This window comes from Gastrolobium bilobum, unplaced genomic scaffold (genome assembly GCF_033153095.1).
Source record: "Gastrolobium bilobum isolate Gb01-03AN ecotype WA unplaced genomic scaffold, APGP_CSIRO_Gbil_v1 utg3880, whole genome shotgun sequence".
NCBI classification, from domain to species: Eukaryota; Viridiplantae; Streptophyta; class Magnoliopsida; order Fabales; family Fabaceae; genus Gastrolobium; species Gastrolobium bilobum.
This window is the reverse complement of record NW_026896966.1, coordinates 81,247-102,897: the sequence shown is the minus strand read 5'-3', so window position 1 is coordinate 102,897 and position 21,651 is coordinate 81,247. Positions and strand designations below refer to the sequence as shown.

Below are 21,651 nucleotides of genomic sequence, written 5' to 3'. Positions count from 1 at the left end.
ATTGAAAGATTAAAGCCATAACCAATGAGAATTAAGTTACTTTAAAGCTTTCAAAAAGTCAAAAAAAAGTGACTTTGTGTAGCTTTTCCCAGCCAAGTCGGTTTGCTATCTTCTTGGAGGTATTCCACAAGGCGTTTGGCTGATTGGAAGAGTGCTTGTCTTCTCTTGTAAGCTAAGTTAAAGTTGGATGAAAATAAGTAAGTTAAAAAGTATTAAAATAATATAAACTTACTTATTAAGTCTTTGAAAATTGTAAAAGTTGTCATATTTTCTTTCTTCTTTCTCAAAATCCATGACACCTTCATCTTTCTTTCTTCTCCTTGGCCGTGAGCTTCCATGGTTACAAGAGCTTGAGAGAACTTTTCTTCCTAGCCATTATTTCAAGAAACTTTCAACATGAAAAAGATTCATTGTGAGTTTGTGATCAAAACCTCTAAAACCACACACCTTCTAGCTTTGTTTTGAGTGAGATATCTTCTCCTAAAGCTTGTATATGGCTGCTGCCCTATGGTATTTTGGATGAGTTTTTGCTTGGTTTTTATATTGGAAAAGCCTTTAGTTACTTAAAGGAAGCCATACAAGGTAATTGATGTTAATTTGGTTGGTTGGAAAATGATTTGCGAAGCTATGTGTTCTTGTGTTTACTATGAATTTCTATGGATGTTGATGATGTGTTTTGAAGTGGTTTGATATTGTATGTTGATTGATTTACCATTTAAAGTAAAGATAACATCATGATTACATGAAAAATGAAAGATACATACCTAACCCTAAAGAGTATGGTTGGACCATCACTAGGTTATTTAGGGTTTCATGGTGATTGGTGATGTTTGCATGTTGGTTGATGATTAATTGATGATTTAAAGTTGAATCAATGGATTGTATGTTAAGAAATGCCAACTAGTTAGCCTAATTTCAAGAATATGAATTTGGTCATGTATGCTCAAATGGTGAAGACTATGTGTTCATGTTATAATGAATATGAAATTAGGGTTTTGTGGTTATTTGTTAATGATTCAAGTGATGAAAACATAATGAATTATGTAGGCTTTTGTGAATGCTTATAATTCGGCCATGTATAGTTAAATTAGGGTTTGTATGTTAAATGATTCAATGAATGTTTGAAACATGAATTCAATGATTACTTGAGGGTTTAAAGTCATTGGATTAAAGCTTGAATCTATAAAATTCATGAAATTAAACTATGTATGATTCAGCCTTATTGGATTAATAGGTATCAATGACGTTTAATTCATTTTGAATGGTGTTAAGTGCATTTGGTGTATAATGAAGTGTAATTGAATGATTTGTTCAAGTGTTTGTACGTGTGAATGTAAATTGACACTTAAAGGACATATAAACAATGATTTGAAAGTCTAAAGTTTAAATGTATGTTTTTATGCATGATTAAATGATAAAGTGGTGTAAAGAATGATGAATGAAAAGCTTGAAAATGTGTGTGAATATGTGCGCTAGGGTTCGGCCATGATTGGTTGTATATTGTTGGAATTGAAGTTAATTGATAACTAAATCCTAGAAACTTAAATGAAATATGTTCAAGTAAGTACTTAAATGAAATATGTTCAAGTAAGTTTGAATGGTTAAGTATCTATTTGATGGTGTTTGAATGTAAGTTTAACCTAATGTAAAGTTTTAAGTTTAGGTCTGACTTGTGGTATGGGCATGATTTGTCAAGATTGAAATGTGAAATTGACAAGATAAAAGTCTTGTGATACAATTGGATGTGCGGAGTCCAATCTGATAACTATTTGGATAACAGGAGTGAATCAGGATAGAGTGATTTCTAATCAAAGTTATGAGGATTTGACATAGTTGCTTGTGTTTCGAGTAAGCGTGCTATACGAGCTTCAAAAGGTAAGCTCTTGGTTTAGGAGGATTTTCCTCTGTGTTGTTCCACCGGGGTCTAAAATGATCATGGTTGCAATATCTGTGTGTTTTTCTATTGGATTATGTTAGATACTTAGTGTAGTTGCATTCATATAGGTGATGACATGTGATTTGATATCTGAGATAACATGATAAATTAATAGGCTTATATGATGTATGTTATGCTATATGTATCTGACCTTACATGCATTAAGTAAACTCACGGGTGGAGACTACTCCATAAACCTTGAGTTTAGATATTTATTTCTCACCCCGCGTTATGAGGATATATTTCAGGTGTTCCAGCAGCAGTAGAAGAGCCTTCTCAGGGCAAGAGGCCTGTGCAGGGTGGCTAGACAATCAGTTGTAGTACAGACATAGTAGTTCTGGATTATTATATTTGTGTGTTTTGAGGCATGAATAGTAATCATGCATTTGTATAGTTATTGTTTTCAGAGGCATGTGTAGCTTTAAGTTATGATGTTATGCAATATCTGTATGTAGATGATGAGTGTATTGGCACAGAGCCATTTTTAGTCCACTGTGTTGGATAGTTTGAGATATTTATAGATGGTCTAGACTTTTTTGTATTTCTGGTACAAGATAATTGTGGGAATTAATCCCTAGTTAAGTCCAGTTTACAACTGTTATGCTGTTTGTTAGACACTGTTCGAAATGGTACAAGATATCCTATGCGGATAGTATTTTGATTGTCAAAGACGGTTACCGAAAAATAATTCGGAAATTGAAATATGCATAGAAATATGTAAAGATAATTAAAAGAAAAAGTTAAATCACTTAGTTATGCGGATAACGATGATACTTTTATAGGTTAAGTTTTTCGCTTGAACATCTATTTATGCAGCGTATCTGAACCATATGCATGTTAACTAACCAATCGCAAACTGGGGTATACCCGATTTGTTAACATATCATCGTATTAAGCTGCGCTTAATTTAAAATTTGCAGAATATCTTTTTCTTTTCAATTATGACGTCATTATACTTAGCCAAGTTGATTACTTAATCAATTTCTTAAAAACATCGCCGGTATGTAAATTGCAAATAGACATCTAACTGAAATACCTCAATATATAAATATAAAGTGAGTATCTAATGTCACGGATCTACAACACATAGTCCGGACAATATCCTGATACATGATTACAACTCCAAATAAAACAAGACATAATCAAGTCTATGTGGCATGGACAATCCCCATGCTCACCAAATCAACATCATAACAATAACGTCTCAACCAGATAATCCATAACCATAAATGAAGCTAAAAGCATAATAGCAACAAGCATATCCAGCATCCAACATGTCAACATATAAATCAGCATTATCTAACTCAGCTCCGGCCTCCTACCGCCTGAGGTCTCAACCCCAACATTACCTGAACCTGAAATGGCGCCCCAAACGTGGGGTGAGATCTCTAAACAGAAATCTCAGTAAGGCAAGGGGTCCTCAAGGATCTTCCACCCCAAGCTCACTTACATGTGCAATATAAGTTCCAAAAGCAGTAATTCAATATAAGTTCCAAAACTCAATGCAGTGCAACAGATATTCATGCCATGTGTGTTGTAACTATTCTACTGGCCAGAGAAATGCAGGAATACGTCTATTACCTACAGTTAGTACAAGGAACATCGCTTGCACCTCACCCACAGCCTCACCATCTTATATGTACCACATACTCAGGCTTACCGTATAGGTGGAACACCACATGCATATCATAAAGGCACTAGCATATAACAGCTCAATAGCATTTCCGAAACATCAAAAGCATGTAAAACAGCATACATATAACCATACCCCATGGGACATGGTGGAACCACAACATGGCTAAACATAGGACACGAAAGCTTACCTTGCAAGCTAACTATCCAATGCCAAGAGTCCACACAAGCTCAAGGCCCACAAACAGCACAATCACAATCTGCCCATACCATAATTAATCATCAATAATCATAGCTCAGATTACATTAAGTGATTAGGTCTTTCTTACTCATTTTAACTCATTACATGTTGTTTCTGCAGGAAGTATTCGAATACTCCACGAGTAGTATTCGAATACTCCAGCTCTCCAGAAAGTATTCGATTACTTTCAATAAAGTATTCGAATACTTACAAGTATCCGAATACTTCTCTCCCCAGTATCCGAATACCTCAGTATCCGAATACCAAACCTCACTGTATTCGAATACTTTCCAGTATTCGAATACTTCTTCAAAGGTATCCGAATACTTTTCTTCCCAGAAAAGTATCCCCATACTCCTGTAAGGAGTATTCGACTATCATGAACAAGTATTCGAATACTACACGAAAAGTATTCGAATACTTCTTCAACAGAATGCAGAAATTCGAGCCAACTTCTGCATAATCCCAAATTTAAGGATCCAAAAACGATTGGAGTCCAATGACTCCCTAAACAGATAACCACCAACATGTTATGAATCCAAAAACACCTTTCTTTACTCAAAAGGTTAAAGCTTCACTTTTTAAATGATTAAACAAGCCTTAAACTCCAAAAATGACAAAGAGTGATCAAGGTATACCTCCAAGAGGTTTAAACTCAGAAAAGACTCCTCCTTGGAGCCTCTAACATAGTCACACAGCACTGACTTCTGATCACCACGAATTTGACATCACAAGATGATGTCTTTCCCCACAAGCTCACAACTTGGAACTCAAAAATGCCACCACCAAGTGACTAACCACTCAAACTCAGAAAAAAAAAGCCCCAACAATCCTCACAAAACAGAACTCAACTCCGAAACAAGGCATCCCCACCTCCTCACCATGTACTACTAAGTGTTTACAAGTCTTAATGTGAAGAAATCCAAAGAAAAGGTGAGTTCTTGGCCCTCAAACAAGCACAAGGGTCCAAGCTCCAAGATAAGAGGCAATGGCTGAAGAGAATCAGCCCTCAAGACACTCACGTAGCAGCCAAATTATGGCCTAGGGTTTTGTGCCTTTTAGCTTAAATAGGTTCACTTAAAATAAAACACAGTATTAACATCAATAGCTACGCTTAGCATTTTAATCCCAAACTTAGGATTCTTAACCTACTCAATTTTACAAGAATTATCATATTTTGATTATATTTTTCGGAGTACCTTTCCGGTACGCGCTTTTCCATAGCCAGTATCAGTTTCTGGCACCAGTTCTCATTATTTTAACTTGTAACTCGTTTTACAAGTCCTATATATTATTCTAGTAATATTCATGCACTTATTATAATTTTCCAGGATACTTTATCGATATGCATTTATACCGACTAGCAAAACCGGTATCTACACTTTTCGTCAGAAAAGCAACTTTCAGCATTCTAAACCACTTATTATATTTATTTAAGCCTCATAATAAATATTAGGGTCAATTATGAAATTATTTCTTAATTTCTCATACTTAGTTAATTAATTTCCTTAATTAACAGTGCGAGTTCTTACTATACATAAACATAAAAATTGAGAATCTTCTCCAGACAATTATACCCATCATTCGTCACGGAAGAAGCACTTTCCATATATTGATTTTAGAGTTGTTACGATCAAAATACTACCTCAAAGTCACTGTGTCCTAATATGCCCCGGTAACAAACAAAGTCATGGCAGCATCGACGCCGATAGCGATTGCCACGTCAGCTCCTAAGAGTTCAAGAACATGTTGACTCGCCCGTCATTCATGCCTCGTGGAATTCTAAATTTAAGTAATTGAAAAGTTAAGTTTTCTTTTCTTTCTTTCCGTTGAATTCTGTAATTACATTAGTCAACACAAAAAAAAAATTAAATAAAAATCATTAACTTTTTCTCTTTTTTTTTGCGACATTCTTTTTTCGTATTATTTATATTTAAAATATATAAATGTTAATTAAATATTTTGATATTTGTCTAAAAGTAGCAAGAGAGAGAAGTTGTAATGCCCCGTCATACACCCAATTCTTTAACATTACTATGATATTAAGTGCAGTTACAATCACAACAGTTTAATTAAAAATCGTATTCAAATTAAACCAAAATCGTAATTGCAACTAAGTGACATTGTGAAATAATCAACTATGGATTAATCGTATCATATTGGTCTTATTAGACACAACTATAGGGTTCCCGTAAGCCCCACAACCTTATTTTAATTTTTCAGCAAACTGGACAGCTCGTTAGGCTCCTCGCTAAAGCGAGCTCTCTAGCAAGCACTTTGCACAGCTCATTGTACTTCTCGCTCAAGCAAGCACTACAACGAGCAAATTAAATCCCAGACAATAGCTACTGCCTAGGTGCTTTGTGTCCTCGTAGCCTCCTTCACTGGAGCGAGGCCAACAGCGAGCTCGCTCGAGCTCTTGCTCTGAGTTTGCTTCTATCTCCAATTTATTTAGTTCGTTGGCCTCCTTGCTAAAGCAAACTCGCTAGTGAGCAGAGCCTAGATTTCAGCATGACCTATCTATTTCAAGGCTCAATTCTCACATGAGTGGCACACCTCTTGGGTACCTAATAGACATGGAAAGGCAACCCATATCCGAACAAACTAGGGTGCTCTTACATCCATAACAAGTCTCATTAATTCAATACATTTTCTTATCTTTGCTTGGTTTATAAGTTATGGACCTTTAACTTAATCAACAAGACCATTTGACAAACATGCATATTGTAACATACGTTGCCAACATATAAGAGTAAGGCACACAAGTAATAGACTCCAAATCATGCAAAATAGGTATTCACGCCATTCCATCGTATATGCATAAAGTCTAAGATTACATAGTGTCCATTCCTTCTCCCTTGGTCACCATTGCATGAGAAACCCTCAAAGCCACCTCTTTTCTTTGATTTCTTCATCTCTAAACAAGTTAACACTTGGGTGTGAGCTTTGGTGAGTGTGAAAGGTGTCGTCTTCTGAGTTGAGGGTGCTGTGTGTGTGTGTGTTGGGAAGGGGCTGTTTCTGAGTTGTGTGGTTTTGGAGTCTTCCCTTTGGTTGTGTAAGCTCAAAGGAGCAACCTTTGTGAAGAAAGGACCTTTCTTGCTTGCCATTTTCGTTTCCTTGTGGAGTCAGAACTGTGGGGGCTGATTGAGAGCTCCAAGAGCAACCTTGTTTCTGTTTTGAACCTTGGGTAAGTTTCACCAACCTTGTTCAAGATTTTTTCTTGTTTAAGGGTTGAATCTTGGCATGTTAATGAGTTCAATAAGTAACCAACCTGTATATGAACCTAAAAGTGAATAAAAATGCATGCTTGGACGTTCTGATGGGTTAAAAGTTGAACCTTTGGAGTGATATCTCGTGAAATTCAAAAACTGCATTCTGTCGCAAAATATCCGGATATGATTTCCGGATATTGTTATCCGGATATGGGACTTGTGATATCCGGATATGGATATCCAGTTATGGTATCTGGATATCGATATCTGGATATCGATATCCGGATATGGTATCCAGATATCGATATCCGGATATGGCCCCGATGTATATCCGGATGTTCTGAGAATTTCGAGACAGTAGTTGTACTGTTCATACAGAATGGAATTTTGGGTTTGTGGACCCATGATTGGCTAATGTGGACTTCTATAATAATTAATCTAAGTCAGAATCTGTGACACCCTCCCCTGTATGCATCCAAGAGAAGTGTCTGCTAAAACCGATTAGAGTCACCACATTATCGTATAAAATTCTTATTCTGAAAGAAACCTTTTGATGATACCAATTCAAACTTTCACCTGGAAAACTGACTTCGTAAAATAGAATCAGCAAGTAATTTTTAAAAAAGAAAACTTTCGTTGCGCAACTCTGAATTCTCTTGAAAACAGTGTGCAACTTTATAAAATAACATAGCTTACTGAAATAATAATTTTCCTGAAAATCTGTCTGGCTGAAAAAATCATAATAAATCGAGCTTTCAGAATTTCATTGTAAAGTCTATATAATCTGAAACTAGACATGTGGGGCTTCAGGTACATATAAATTATGGTCCATTCGGAGTCCCGTAGCTTCCGGAACAAAACTCGCAAGGTGAGAGATAAATCTGTGTAAATATTTCCAAAACTACCTGACTTGCAAAAATCATAAAAATCCGTGCTTACATGCTGTGGACACAAACTTTATATAATATGAAACTATACACCTGGGGCTTTAAGTGCATATAAATTATACTCCGATCGAAGGTCTGTAGCCCCAAAAACAGAACTCGCAAAGTGCTCGAAAACTTAATCTCAAAATCCGAATTTAAACAGCAGAAATTGTTTGTCAAAATAAGATAACCGAATTACATAAGTCTTAGCAAATACAATAATCAAGCTACTGTGTGTTCCCAAAATAAAATACTACATTCACTTGGTCAATCCCTAAAACAGTACATAACGTCAAGATTCAGCACAGCCAAATAAACAGCGACAAACAACATGATTTTAAAACAACAGCAGATATCCAAAATACTACTTCACCAAATGCTTTTACGTCCTCCTGCAATTTTATAAAAATTGAGCCCCGAAGGGGTAAGAAAAATCCCAGTAGTGTGGCAGAAAATCCAACAATGCAACAATGTTAATTTAAATACCGAATTTCCAAAATTGTCACATCATCAAATAGTTCCAGAACATATTCCATCATATAATCCAAGTGCGTATATAACGCCAAAATATTTATCAAGGTGCGTATATAACGCCAAAATACTAATCAAAGTGCGTATATAACGCCAAAATACTAATCAAAGTGCCTATATAACGCCAAAGTAATGTACGTTCATAGCACTGCAGTGCACGTACTACTAACTAACACAGTGGAGATTCCATAGGGCTCCTAAAGGTGAATTCCACTGGACCTATGCGGACTGAAGCCAAGTGTCCCATACCCTGGTACCGGAGGGATGCCTATATGATGCGTGCTCAAACGTATGCTTACTTTTATTATATACTTCGGTTTCCAAGATGAATGCATAATGTTATATGCCATGACATGATTGACTTCGCACATACATGACCCAAATGCAATTTTATGATGTTCATGCGTATGACTAGATATCAGAATCATAATTCATATATAATTATGACAACAGAATTTCAAAGCATAGTACATATCCAATCAGAATTTCCAACAGTTCTTATTCCAAATCCACCATCATATTCAAACAGAATTTCCAACAGCTCTTATTTCAAATCAATTATAGTTACCTCCAAACAGAAACAGAACAGAACACGAGAGAAACAAATCAAAAATTCAAGTACTAAACTAACAGTCACAAAGGGGTAATCCACCGAACACTTACCTGATACTTTAGCTTTTTAATCAAAATAGCCCCAAGTCCGTCCAACATCCTTGAGGTTTATGAACCTAATCAAAGTACCAAACAAAATTTCTTTACTTTATTTATTTACAAATCACAATGTTCCATTCAGAATTTATGCTGCTAGTACCAATTTCATTTCCTGGCTTTAAGCTACATTTTCCAGGCTCCCAATTACTAATTTACAAAAATCTAGATTTCTAAGACATGCCACACAGTTTTTGGGCATCAACCAGGTTCCACAAGTAGTCATTTACATGGCAATACCTACAAGGCTTGGAGTGCACTAAAGATGCATAAAGCATGCTGCCTACAAAAACTATAAACGCATGCAAGACTTGATTCAATAGGATTTCATAAATTTTTTATACTCATTTGATTTTTCTAACATTGAGTTTATTTCACCAATAGACAGCAAGCGACGTAATCAGAATTTTCCCTACAAATGGGTTCGGTTCTTAGCCTTTAACAAGTGCTTCCAACTTTCAATTATACAAGTGCCAAACCCGAAATTCCTAAGGCATGTAGGTTCGGTTTTCATTAACAGTTAGGTGCCACAAATTCAACATTCACATGTCATTATCTACCAGGTCTAGGGTGCGCTCAAGAGGCACAAAGCATGCTGTGTATATTTGTTATTATTATTACATACAATCCTTGACAAAACACTAGTTCAAGGGATAGTTAATAAAGTGATTAAGGCTATTTTCCAAGCCTTCAACTCCCAAGATTTCAATCGACTTATCATGCTTCAAGTGTTAATTACTTTTCTGCCTTAGATTCAGCTTTCCTAATTGTTAACCAATGACACAATCCAATGTTTCCTAAACATACAGATTCGGTCTTTAAGGCCATTACTAGTGATTTAAAATTTTCAATTACATAATCTACCCTTCAAGACTTATGGTGCGCTAAAGAGACTCTTATACATGCTGCCCATACAGATTTTATTACAATATAAGGCTACCTATAACAGTCTATTCCAACAAACAATCACACAATGATGAGGGTTGTTCTTCAAACCTCAAAAATCGGTTCTTAGGCATTAATAAACACATTCTAGCAGGCTGTCTTCAACAATTTGACACATGCAAAAAAAAAAACTTAATTAATTTTCTAATTCAAGGTACATTCCAACTAAATTAATGGGAGCCATTTCTAAGCTCCTATACCGGGTTTTTGGTGCTTGCAGGCACTAGGTTCTAAGACGATCCAAGGGGTAGAAACAGGGAATAAAGTGACAACTCATAATTCTCCTAAACTACATGCAGCAACTGAATAGAACACTAAGGAAGGAATGACCAAAAATACATCTTCCAGGCATATATGCAGCGTCCAAACAGAACCAAAGAAGGGATGACAAAAATATGTATATCCTACACCACAAATGAAAATCGAGACAGCAAGTAGGAAGGAGAATGGGACTTGTTTTCGTTAGTACCTTCTTGCCAGTACACAAAGATTACAAATCGATTAGAGTAGCAACTAACACCCTCACCCCTCTTCTACACAAGGAATCGAGCTTCAAAATCTGCATGCAAAAGAATCTCCTCATCAAATCGAAGAGAGGAAAGGTGAACCAGGAAATAGGGGAATGAATACACCTCTTTGTTTCTAGGTGCAGGGCCGCACAAGGAATGGATGAAGGATGAACTCATGTTGTGCTCTCCTTGGCTGCTGTCATTCAATCGAACCATGCAGGGAATGGAATGGAAACTTGGATGGTTGTTCTCCTCCTAGATAACTCACGGTTTGAGGGAATAGAGAGGAGGAAGGAACATGCAACTTTTCTGGTTGTTTTCCCTTGGGGATTCACGGCTTGTGGAGGGGATTTAGGGGCTGAGTTTAGTCAAGAAGTGGAAATAATAAGTATTCTATTGTGGTTCAACCATTCAAACGCATGTGCAGGGAATGAGGACAGCATATGGGTCTGAATCAGGGGTGGCAGCAAACTGATTTGTGTTTCCCTCAAGACCATGCGCACAAGCGAAAAGATAAGGTAGATAGGGTTGCCATTGACCAATAGGATTTCATGCATGTAGATTTCACTTGAGCAATTAGAGATAATGCTTAATGTAGATTTTGGGCTGAACCCAAGTTCTCCAATGCTTGGGCCGTCGCCCTCTAGGCTAAATGGACCCTAATTTAACTTCTTGGTGTACCCATTAATTCATATCAATTACCAAGTAGTGACTAGGATTATTTTGGTGCGTTGTAATTAGCAATTAATCCTATCCTACACTTACTTGTAGTTCAATTTCATGACATACGTCCACCTGCCTATTTACAATTTAAATATTTTCGTAATAATTATTAATTCATGTTCCCACTAGTTAATAATTAAGGTTCCTACCTTTATTGTAATTAAATGTAGTACTTTTCTTTTTTAACTAGTGTCTTGAACCTTTTAAAATATACACATATACTCGCTTATAATAGCAACACAATAATGTTCCTACTTAAATTAATTTTACTCTAAACATAATTTTAATTCGAGTTTCAAGCATGCTACACACCCCTAATTGCAAGTTATGTAATTTTCTAATTTTGCAGGATGTTACAGAATCTAAGTGAAATAAAGGCTTATGGCTTTGTGAGAAGCCTAAAGACATGAAACGTAAAGGGAAAGTGTTATCCTTGTGTCTTATACTTGTAGAGTATGGTTATTAATGATATTGCTGGTCTAAAACAGATTGTGATTCTGCTGTTTGTGGACTTTGAGCTTGTGTGGACCATGGATTTGATTGATTGCTTAGAAGTAAGCCTTCGTGTCCTCGGTTTAGCCATTGTTGGTTCCACCATGCCCCATAGGGGAATGGTTTTATGCATGATGTGTTTTCATTTTTTATGATTGAAATACTTTTGAGCTGTTAAGTACAAGGGCCTTATAATATGCATGAGTTGTTCCATCTAAACGGTAAGCCTGAGTATGTGGCGTCATACAATACGGTGATTCTGTGGGTGGGTCCAAGTGGCGTCTTGCACTAAATGTGGGTAATAGACGTATATAAATCTTGTATTTCTCTGGCCAGTAGAATAGTTGACACACATGACATGATTATCTGCTGCATTGCACTAATTTTGTAACTTATATTGATAAATTGCTTTTAGAACTTATATTGCACATGTAAGTGAGCTTGGGGTGGAGAAATCCTTGAGGACCCCTTGCCTTACTGAGATTTCTGTTTAGAGATCTCACCCCTCATTTGGGGCACATATTTCAGGTTCAGATAACTCGGGGGTTGAGACCTCTGGCAGTAGGAGGCCAGAGCTTAGTTGATTGATATGCGTGCTGATTATGCTGATGTACCTGTTTAGTGATTATGCCTTATCCATTACCATGATGTTTGTATTGAGACCTTATGAGTATGCTGTTTATTTGGTGAGCATGGGGATTGTCCATGCCACATTGATTTGACGATGTTTTAGTTGATTGAGTTGTATAAACTATCAGGATCTTTCCAGTCTACGTGGTGTAGTTCCGTGACTAGAGACACATTCAGTTATTTATTTATTGAGGTATTTTCTGTTAGAAGTTTAATTTGTAATTTACATAGAGGCGGTGTTTTATGAAAAAGGATTAAGTAACCAACTTGGTAATATTAATGATGTCATAATTGAAAAGAAAAAGTTATTCCGCAATTTAATTAACCGTGGCTTAATACGATAACATGTTAATAAACCGGGTATACACGGCTATTACAACCCCAATACCAATAGATCCAGAGGCTATTCGTGAGTGTTTTGGCATAGACGAGGTTATAGATGAATATGGGTAGCTGCTACAGGAGGAAAGTAACACAACATTCTGGAATACAGTGGCACAAACTATTTGTGCAAATAAGTAGAAGAAATGGGACTTAGGCCAAGAACTTAATAGAAGAGAGTTATGCCCAGAAGCAAAGGTCAGGATAACATTCATCAAAGGAAAAATGATTCCTACATTGCATGATACTATAATTTCCTTGGATAGAGAAATTCTGCTTTATTGTTTGCTGACTGGTAGAAATGTGGACATGGGTGCCATAGTGTCTCATGAATTATGCGAGGGAGCGCGTAAGTTGAAGCGTGTTTTTGGTTTCTCAGTATTGGTCACTTCCCTTTATAAAGCCAGGGGAATCGACTTTGATGCTGTTGTACCCAAAGTCACATCTTCCTTACCCATAACCAAAGAACTGTGAATCGCATAATGATGTCAGTTGATGATGATATATACATGGATCTTGATGAAGAACAGCCTCAGGAAGTACCTTAAGGTGAAAACCAAGCTCGATCCACAGTCACCCCCACAAAGCCCGTAGCATTAACCGGGTTCTCCTACTCAAGCTATCCCCAGTCCTCCTCCCAACACTTCAACCTTCCACAATGCTAATGCATCATCTAGCCAAGTTCCTCATGATTCTGGAGCAGACACCACATCTTTGGGTCAGTAAGTGAAGATTTTGAAGGCTAAAATCACAAAGCTAAAGAAAAAAAAAACAAGCAGAGGAAGATGGATATCAGGAAATTGAGAGTTGATAATAAGAAATACAATATCCAGAACTTAGACATGTGTGTGGCTTTGAAAGAAAAATAAGTATTGGATAAAGAAGGGTATGTATGGGGAAAAGATCATGGGATTCCCACATTTGAATACCCATCATTCCCGGATAAAAGTTATGAATGTAGATTTTGATGAAGTGTATAGAGCTAAGCTTGTTCCTGATGACGTACCTAGAGGAAGTCACCACCATGTTGATGCGTAAGACCTATTAATTTGTTGTTTTCATATGCTTTACAATTTTTCCCTTCTACAGAAAACTCAATGGTAAGTACCTCTATTTCTTAAATTCCATGACATGCTGTGAGGACATAACAATACTTTAAGATTGGGGTATTTATGCATTGTATTGCATGATTCATGTACTTTTGCATTCTATATTGGTATTATGTCTGGTAGTTGGATTAATGAACCCATATATGTGATGTTAAGTTATGATGAATGGTTGTTTCTATGTTTGTTGGGATGCATATATTGAATAAAGTCAATTTGCTGGATTGATATTATATTGTGTTTTGTGTTATGGATTACATGATTTATATACATTGAGTGTGAAAACTTGAAAATGGTAACAATGTGTTGTTGGTTTGATGTTCTTAAGCACGAAAGTTACTGTGACGGTGTTGAGAGATAGAATAGTGATTATTAGTATGGAGGAATTTGCTTGAGGGAACAAGAGAGAAAAAGAATTCTCAGTTGACATAAGATTTTACTAGCAAGACTTGGGCCTTTATTGTTATTTGCTTCTACTCTCTGATTAACCTCAGGATAATTAGGCAATCTCTGAAAAATGTTAAAAGTTAAGAATGTAAAGTGAATCAAAGCCTAGAATGGTGTGGGTTGCTCCCAATGAACAAAAGCTGGAGAGAATTTTTAGCCAAACACTAATTTCTGTTAGAGAGGTCATTCTAAGAACTCGCACCGTTAAATTAGGAAGTTAATTAACTAATTATGAGATTAATGAGATAATTCCATAATTGACCCTAATAATTATGAGAAGGCTTAAATAATTATGGTAAATGAGTAATAATGTTGAAAGTCGCTTTTCTGACGAAAAGTGCAGATACCGGTTCTGCCTCACGGTATAAATGCGTACCGATGAAGTATCCCGAAAAATTACAAAAAAGTGTGTATATATTACTAGAATAATATATATAGGACTAGTATAACAAGTTTCAGGTCAAAATAATGAGAATTGGTGTCAGCACTAATATCAGCTACTGTAAGAACCCACACCGTTAATTAAGGAAGTTAATTAATTAATTATGAGAAATTAGGAAATAATTCCATAATTGACCCTAATAATTATGAGAAGGCTTAAATAATATTTCTAATTAATTAATAATGCTGAAAGTCGCTTTTCTGACGAAAAGTGCAGATACCGGTTCCTCTACTCGGTATAAATGCGTACCGATGAAGTTTCCTGGAAAATTATAATAAGTGCATGAATATTCATATAATAATATATAGGACTGTGATTTCAAGTTTCAAGTTAAATAATAAGAACTGGTGCCAGAACTAATACTGGCTATGGAAAAGCGCGTACCGAAAAGGTGCTGCGAAAAATATAATAAAAATATGATAAATTATAGAAAAATGAGTAGGTTCATATTCCAAAGTTTGGGATTAAAATGCTAAGCGTAGCTATTAGTGCTAATACTGTGTGTTTATTATTTAAAACACTATATATACAACTTTAGGCACATAACCCTAGGCATGCTCAGATTCTCTACGTGAGTTTTGCTGAAGTTAGAGCAGCCACCTTGCCACCTTCATCCTCCCTTCACCTTTGGAGCCAAGAGACCTCATTTCTTCTTGGTTCTTTCTCTAAAACTCCTTGTGTGAGTGTGCATTGGCTTGAGAGAGTTTAAGGTGCTCCATTTTCTGAGTTTGAGGTGTTGTTTTCTTGTGCTTGGGGTGCTGACTTCTTGGTGTGGGTTGAGGGAGCCATTGTCATGGCATTTTGTGCTTCAAGGTGTGACCTTTGAAGAGAAAGGACCTTGCTTGAGTGCCATTTTCGTGCACCCTTGAAGTTAGCATTTTGGAACTGACTTGAGAGCTCCAAGAGCATCATTCCTTGCTGTTTTAAGCTTTGGGTAAGTCGTTGAACCTTTGATCATGAGTTTTAATGAGTAAAAGTGGAGTCTTGGCATGTTTAATGAGTTAAACAAGTAACCAATCAGTATATGAACCTAAAAGAGTGTAAAGATGGATGCTTTAACGTTTAAAAGTGTTAAAAATGGAACCTTGGAAGTGATATCTCGCGAAATACAGAAACTGCATTCTGCCGCGAAATATCCGGATATTGGCTCTGTGATATCCGAATATGCATATCCGGATATGGGCTCTGTGATATCCGGATATGGATATCTGGATATGCCCCCGACATATATCCAGATATTCTGGGTTTTCGAAGAACAGTAGCTGTACTGTTTAGACAGAAGGCTGTTATGGGTTTGTGGACCCTAGATTGATGAAGTGGGACTTCTGTAATAATTAAACTAAGTCAGAATCAATTGATTAAGGGCTTGTGGCTTTGTGAGAAGCCTTAAGACATGAAACGTAAAAGAGAAGCGTTGTCTTTATGTATATGCTTTTGAGCTATGGTTGTTGATATGATTGCTGGTCCGAAACAGATTGTGACTCTGCTGTGTTTGGGCTTTGAGCTTGTGTGGACTATTGGCTTGGATAGCTAGCTTGCAAGGTAAGCTTTCGTGTCCTTGGTTTAGCCATTGTTTATTCCACATGTCCCATGGAGGGATGGTTATATGCATGATGTGTTTTCATGTACTATTTTATTGAGATGCTATTGAGCTGTTAAGTGCAATTGCTTTATGATATCTATATGTCGTTTCGCCTAGACAGGAAGCCATGGGGTGTTCGTGTGGGCGGGTACAACATGGGCATGTATTGTGTGGATAATAGACGTATCCCTGCACTTCTCTGATCAGTAGAATAGTTATAACGCACATGACATGATTATCTGCTGCATTGCACTATTTTGGAAATTATTCTGTTAAACTGTTTTTGAACTTATATTGCACATGTAAGAGAGCTTGGGGTGGAAGATCCTTGAGGACCCATTGTCTTACTGAGATTTCTGTTTAGAGATCTCACCCCACGTTTGAGGCGCTTATTTCAGGTTCAGGTAACCCAAGGGCTCAGACCTCTAGCGGCAGGAGGCCAGAGCTTAGCTGATATTGCTGTTTATTTGATGATATGTCTGAATGCTGGATTATGCCTGCTGCTTTATGTTATTAGCTTGTTATGATTATTGTTGCTGTTGTTGAGACTATGTTGGTCTTTGTTGCCTTATTTGGTGAGCATGGGGATTGTCCATGCCACATTATTTGACTTTGTCTTAGTTGATTCGAGTTGTATAATTGTATCAGGATTATGTCCGGACTACGTGTTGTAGATCCGTGACTTAGTTACTCACTTTTTTATTTATGAGGTATTTCAGTTAGCTGTCTTTTGCAATTTACATGGAGGCGATGTTTTATGAAGATGATTAAGTAATCAACTTGGTTAAGTATAATGACGTCATAATTGAAAAGAAAAAGATATTCTGCATTTTTAATTAAGCGTGGCTTAATACGATGACATGTTAACAAACGGGTATACACGGAGTGTTACATTTTATGGTATCAGAGCACTTTCTAGGGAAAAGCCTGTATGTATTGCAATAACTTAGAATGTTTTGTTGTGAGTCTTGTCTGTGTGTTCTCTCTGTTGGGTTTTGCTATGATAATGTATATGTGACCACATTAGTATTATGTCTCGTCATTGGCTGATATGCAGGCGGCTCGACTAGCCGACCAGGAGGCCATGAGGATGGCAAACCAGGCTATGCTGGACGCCATTAGGGAGGCGAACAAGAAAGCCACTGAGGATGTTTTGGAGGTGAACCGCCTGGCGAACATGACTATGATGAGGGTCATGTTGGAGGAGATGAGGGTTGGTCTTGCTGTTGGTCAGTTCCCTCCGCCACCACCTCCACCTAGTTTGCAGGACGAGAGCCAGAGCCATGTCGAGGGCACTGGTCATACTACTGGGGTGATGGAACCCTATGTGGAGCCTGCTGAGGATCGCAATGTGTTAGACCGCCGGCTTAATGTTTTCTGCAAGCATAAGCCACCTTCCTTTGATGGGTCGTATGATCTTATTGCGGCGGCGAGATGGCTTCAAGCGTTGGACAAGATCTTTCGGGTCATGCAGTATATTGATCCGCAGAAGCTGATGTTCGCCACTTACATGCTGGAGGGCGATGCTCATGAGTGGTGGATGAACACCTCTCACGCTTTTGAGATGCAGGGTCATGTCATGACATGGCCATTCTTCAAGGATTGTTTTCTGGGTCGGTACTTCCCGTATGATGCTCAGGAGAGGAAGCAGGGGGAGTTTGACCGTTTGGTGCAGGGCTCGTTGTCAGTTGACGAGTACCTGGCGAAGTTCAATGAGTTGGTTAAGTTCGCTCACTTTCGGATGGCTATGCCTACTCTGACCTTTTTGGTTGCTAAGTTCCGCAAGGGACTTAGTGAGGAGATTGCAAAGCGTATTGCTGGAGCAACATCGAGAGATTTTGGTACACTGGTACAACAGTGTAAGGACATTTAGGATGTCTGCATAGTGAGTAAGGCCAAGAGGGCTAAGGTTTCTCAGACCAAGGGAACTGGTAGTTCCACTCCTTGGAAGGACATGAAGTTTGCTGGTAAAGGAAAGGGAAAGCAGTTGGCGGCTAGGCAAGCGCCAAATTAGTTCAAGAGGACTTCAGCTCAGGGGAGTGCAGCGAGACCTTCTACTCCCAGGCACGGGGTGTGGGAAGGTTCATCTGGGGCAGTGTGCTACCGGTCAGACTATTTTTTCCGGTGTGGCAAGGATGGCCACTATGCTAAAGAGTGTCCGTCGTCGACGGCAAGAGCTGCAGCAGTTCAGGCAGTTCCACTACAGATGGTTCCCCTTCTACCTACTTCGGCACCTGCTGTGCCACCTGCCATGGGGCGAGTTAACACTTTGGATTGTCAGCAGTCGGACCGAGCTCCGAACCTTGTCAGAGGTACAGTTTCCATTGGTGGATCTTTTGTTGATGTATTGTTTGACTCTGAGGCTACGCATTCTTTTATTGCAACCTTGATTGCTGTGGGGCTTGAGTTGCTCATGCCTGTGTTTTCTCCTTCGTTGCGGGTGACTACCGTCACCAGAGAAAAGTGTGATATGATGGGACATATATTCGTTCCCATCTAGGCCCATTTTGATGGCAAAATATCACACGTTCCCTCATCTGATGCACAACTTCAGCATGAAAATCACTTGTTTTACACATTTGTGACAAAAACAAGTGGGGGAACGTATGGTGACGTATTCCTTAAAATATATTAAAAGGGGAACGGATTGAAAAGCATTGGATGCACCTGCTCCACTCATTTAATGCCTCTGTAAATTTTGCAGGAAACGTGGATACAAAGTCTTCGAAAAGCAGAGGCGGTGCACCAACTAAGCACCAAGAAACGTGAAGAGCAGAGAATCAAGAGTTCTCATTGGCCAAAGAAGAAAGCAAGGCATGGGAAGAACTGAAAAGAACAACTAATCATCAACAAACATTTTCCCATCCAGCAATTTGCACATCTTCTACACTCTATTGCCACCGCCACGTCCCTTCACGAAAGAACCCAGCTCCAAAGGAATTACAAGACTGCCACTCCTCTTCTCCCTATAAATAGGACGTCCCACACACAAAAACATCATCGAATTCTGGAGGGATTGAAGTCCTAAAGGAAGAAGATCACCTAGTAGTAGTAGTAGCTTAGTTTTATTTAAGTTGTAACTGTAACTAAGTGACAACCCCTCTTCTCTTCTCTGTATCAACCCTTAAGACTCCTCACGAGCATCAAACCATCCTTCTCTATTTTATGTTTTTTGTGTAAATTGTCTTTTAATTTAATATAAGTGTTTCTTCTTTTCGTTCCATTTGTTATCTCTAAGCTGAATCTCAGGTCTATGGGATTTCATATTGGAATAATTATGTTTCAAATATCAGCCATGGGCTGAACTATCTGTGGAACGGATAAACTGCAAAACTCTTAAAGAACTATTTTCAAAACTCTTCACTGAAGCTTTTTGTATTTCTTTGGCTAAGTAAGCTATATTCATTGTGTATCAATGGGAATTGAACACATACTGAGAAAGGAACTTCCATAAGGAAGGGATTTCAGACAGCTTAGCCATTGGGGGAAGGTAGTGTCATGGCAAAAACACTACTGGTCACCTTAGGAATAAGGGGCCAACTCGTCCATTTCAAGGTTCTGTACTAAGTACCTATTGGAGTCAAGGGAGCCATAGGAATATGGAAACTTGTGAGCCATCTAGTCCATGAGCTGAGGAATCAGAGTTGGCAGATAAGAAACTGGGACAAAGCCAAAAAGTGCTAGGTCTTGAGTAGAGAAAATAGCTATTTAAGAATGGAGCAGTGAATCCGTTCCTTCTGTTAAACTGTTTTAAAACCATCCACTTGTTGTCTCTTACTTATAGTTATTTCTATTTAAATATTTATACTTTATTTTAAGCTGTTATCTATCAAACTCCAATGAATATTATCTCACCTTCTTCTAATCAGGAAGGATCACATACATAACGCAGTGAGCAATTGTTTGTCATCAGATTGAACTTACTGTTCCTGAGGAACATTGTCAAGACAGTAAGGAAAGTTTGACCAGACAGTTCATTTACTAACTTTCTTTTCATTTTCATTCTTTATAAAATAGTATAAGACAATATCTAGAGTTCTATCCTCGTGGGAACGATAATCTGGGCCTTAATACACCCTTTATTACTTGATGTGTGCACTTGCGCACTTGGGTTAGAAGTAAGGGAGCGAATTTGTGTTCTGTTTAGAACAGAGGAACGTCCCCCATTAGAACTTATCTTTTTCCACCATCAGCAAACCACCCAACAAGTTTTTGGCGCCGTTGCCGGGGATAGCAACACTAAATTTTGTACTTATTTACTGTTTTTAGTACATACCCTGTATATTTGACTTTACTTTTATTTTATTTTAACTAAATCTACTGTATATATAATTTGTGTTTATTGTTTATGAGTGAAGAGTCAGAAACAGACTCTAACCACTCTAGTGAAGTACCTGAGTTTCCCTTTGATCCTGAACCAGAACGTACTCTTCATAGAAGAAGAAGGAATTTCAGGGAAGAAATTCTTGAAAACATGGCTGATCATAACAATAATGAAGATATTCCTCCCGAACAAAATTTCAGAACTTTGGCTACTCCTTTCAGGAACAGACCAGACAGGGGAGTCATCCTCCCTCCTGTAGCACCTAACTTTGAACTAAAACCTATCATGTTTCACATGATTAGGGAAACAGGGATCTTTAATAGATTCCCTGCAGAAGATCCTTACATACACCTCACCACATTCCAAGATATTTGTGATAATTTCAAAGCTGAGGGTGTGACAGAAGAAAGCATGAGAATGAGGTTGTTCCCTCACTCCTTGGGCTTAAAAGCAAAAACATGGATGAAAACTCTCACCCTTGGATCAATCCACATATGGGAAGAGCTCTCTAAAAAATTCATAGAGAGGTTTCTCCCCATGTCTCGACAAGCTGATGTTAGAGCAGAAATCTCTAACTTCAGAATGTTTTATGGAGAGAATCTATATGAGGCATGGGAGAGATACAAGGACATCATCAGGAAATGTCCAAACCATGGGGTAGAGAGTTGGGGAATGTTACAATCGTTTTATAAGGGACTTGACCATACTTCTCAATCTCATTTAGATTTTGCTGCAGGAGGATATTTTTTTACAGGAACACTTGAATCAAGGTATGAAATCATAGAAGGAACTGTTGAAAGATGTCTCCAATGGCCAATAGACAGAGTGAACCCATAAGGAAGCCAGGCATGCTAGAACTGGATAAACAAACTGCCATGGAAGCC

At 37.8% G+C, this 21,651-nt stretch overlaps 1 long non-coding RNA gene and 1 other non-coding gene across 2 annotated transcripts; both read right to left on the bottom strand.

Moving 5' to 3' along the window:
- Positions 1–8,116: 8,116 nt before the first annotated feature.
- LOC133303046 (uncharacterized) lies at positions 8,117–11,142 on the bottom strand. The gene is made up of 3 exons (XR_009750421.1): positions 10,601–11,142; positions 9,142–9,206; positions 8,117–8,339 (listed from the first exon to the last, which is right to left on the bottom strand). It is a non-coding gene; the product is annotated as an uncharacterized LOC133303046 (long non-coding RNA).
- Positions 11,143–21,319: 10,177 nt separating this feature from the next.
- On the bottom strand, positions 21,320–21,426 carry LOC133303053 (small nucleolar RNA R71). Its single transcript, XR_009750422.1, has one exon. It is a non-coding gene; the product is annotated as a small nucleolar RNA R71 (small nucleolar RNA).
- Between the last annotated feature and the right edge of the window lie 225 nt (positions 21,427–21,651).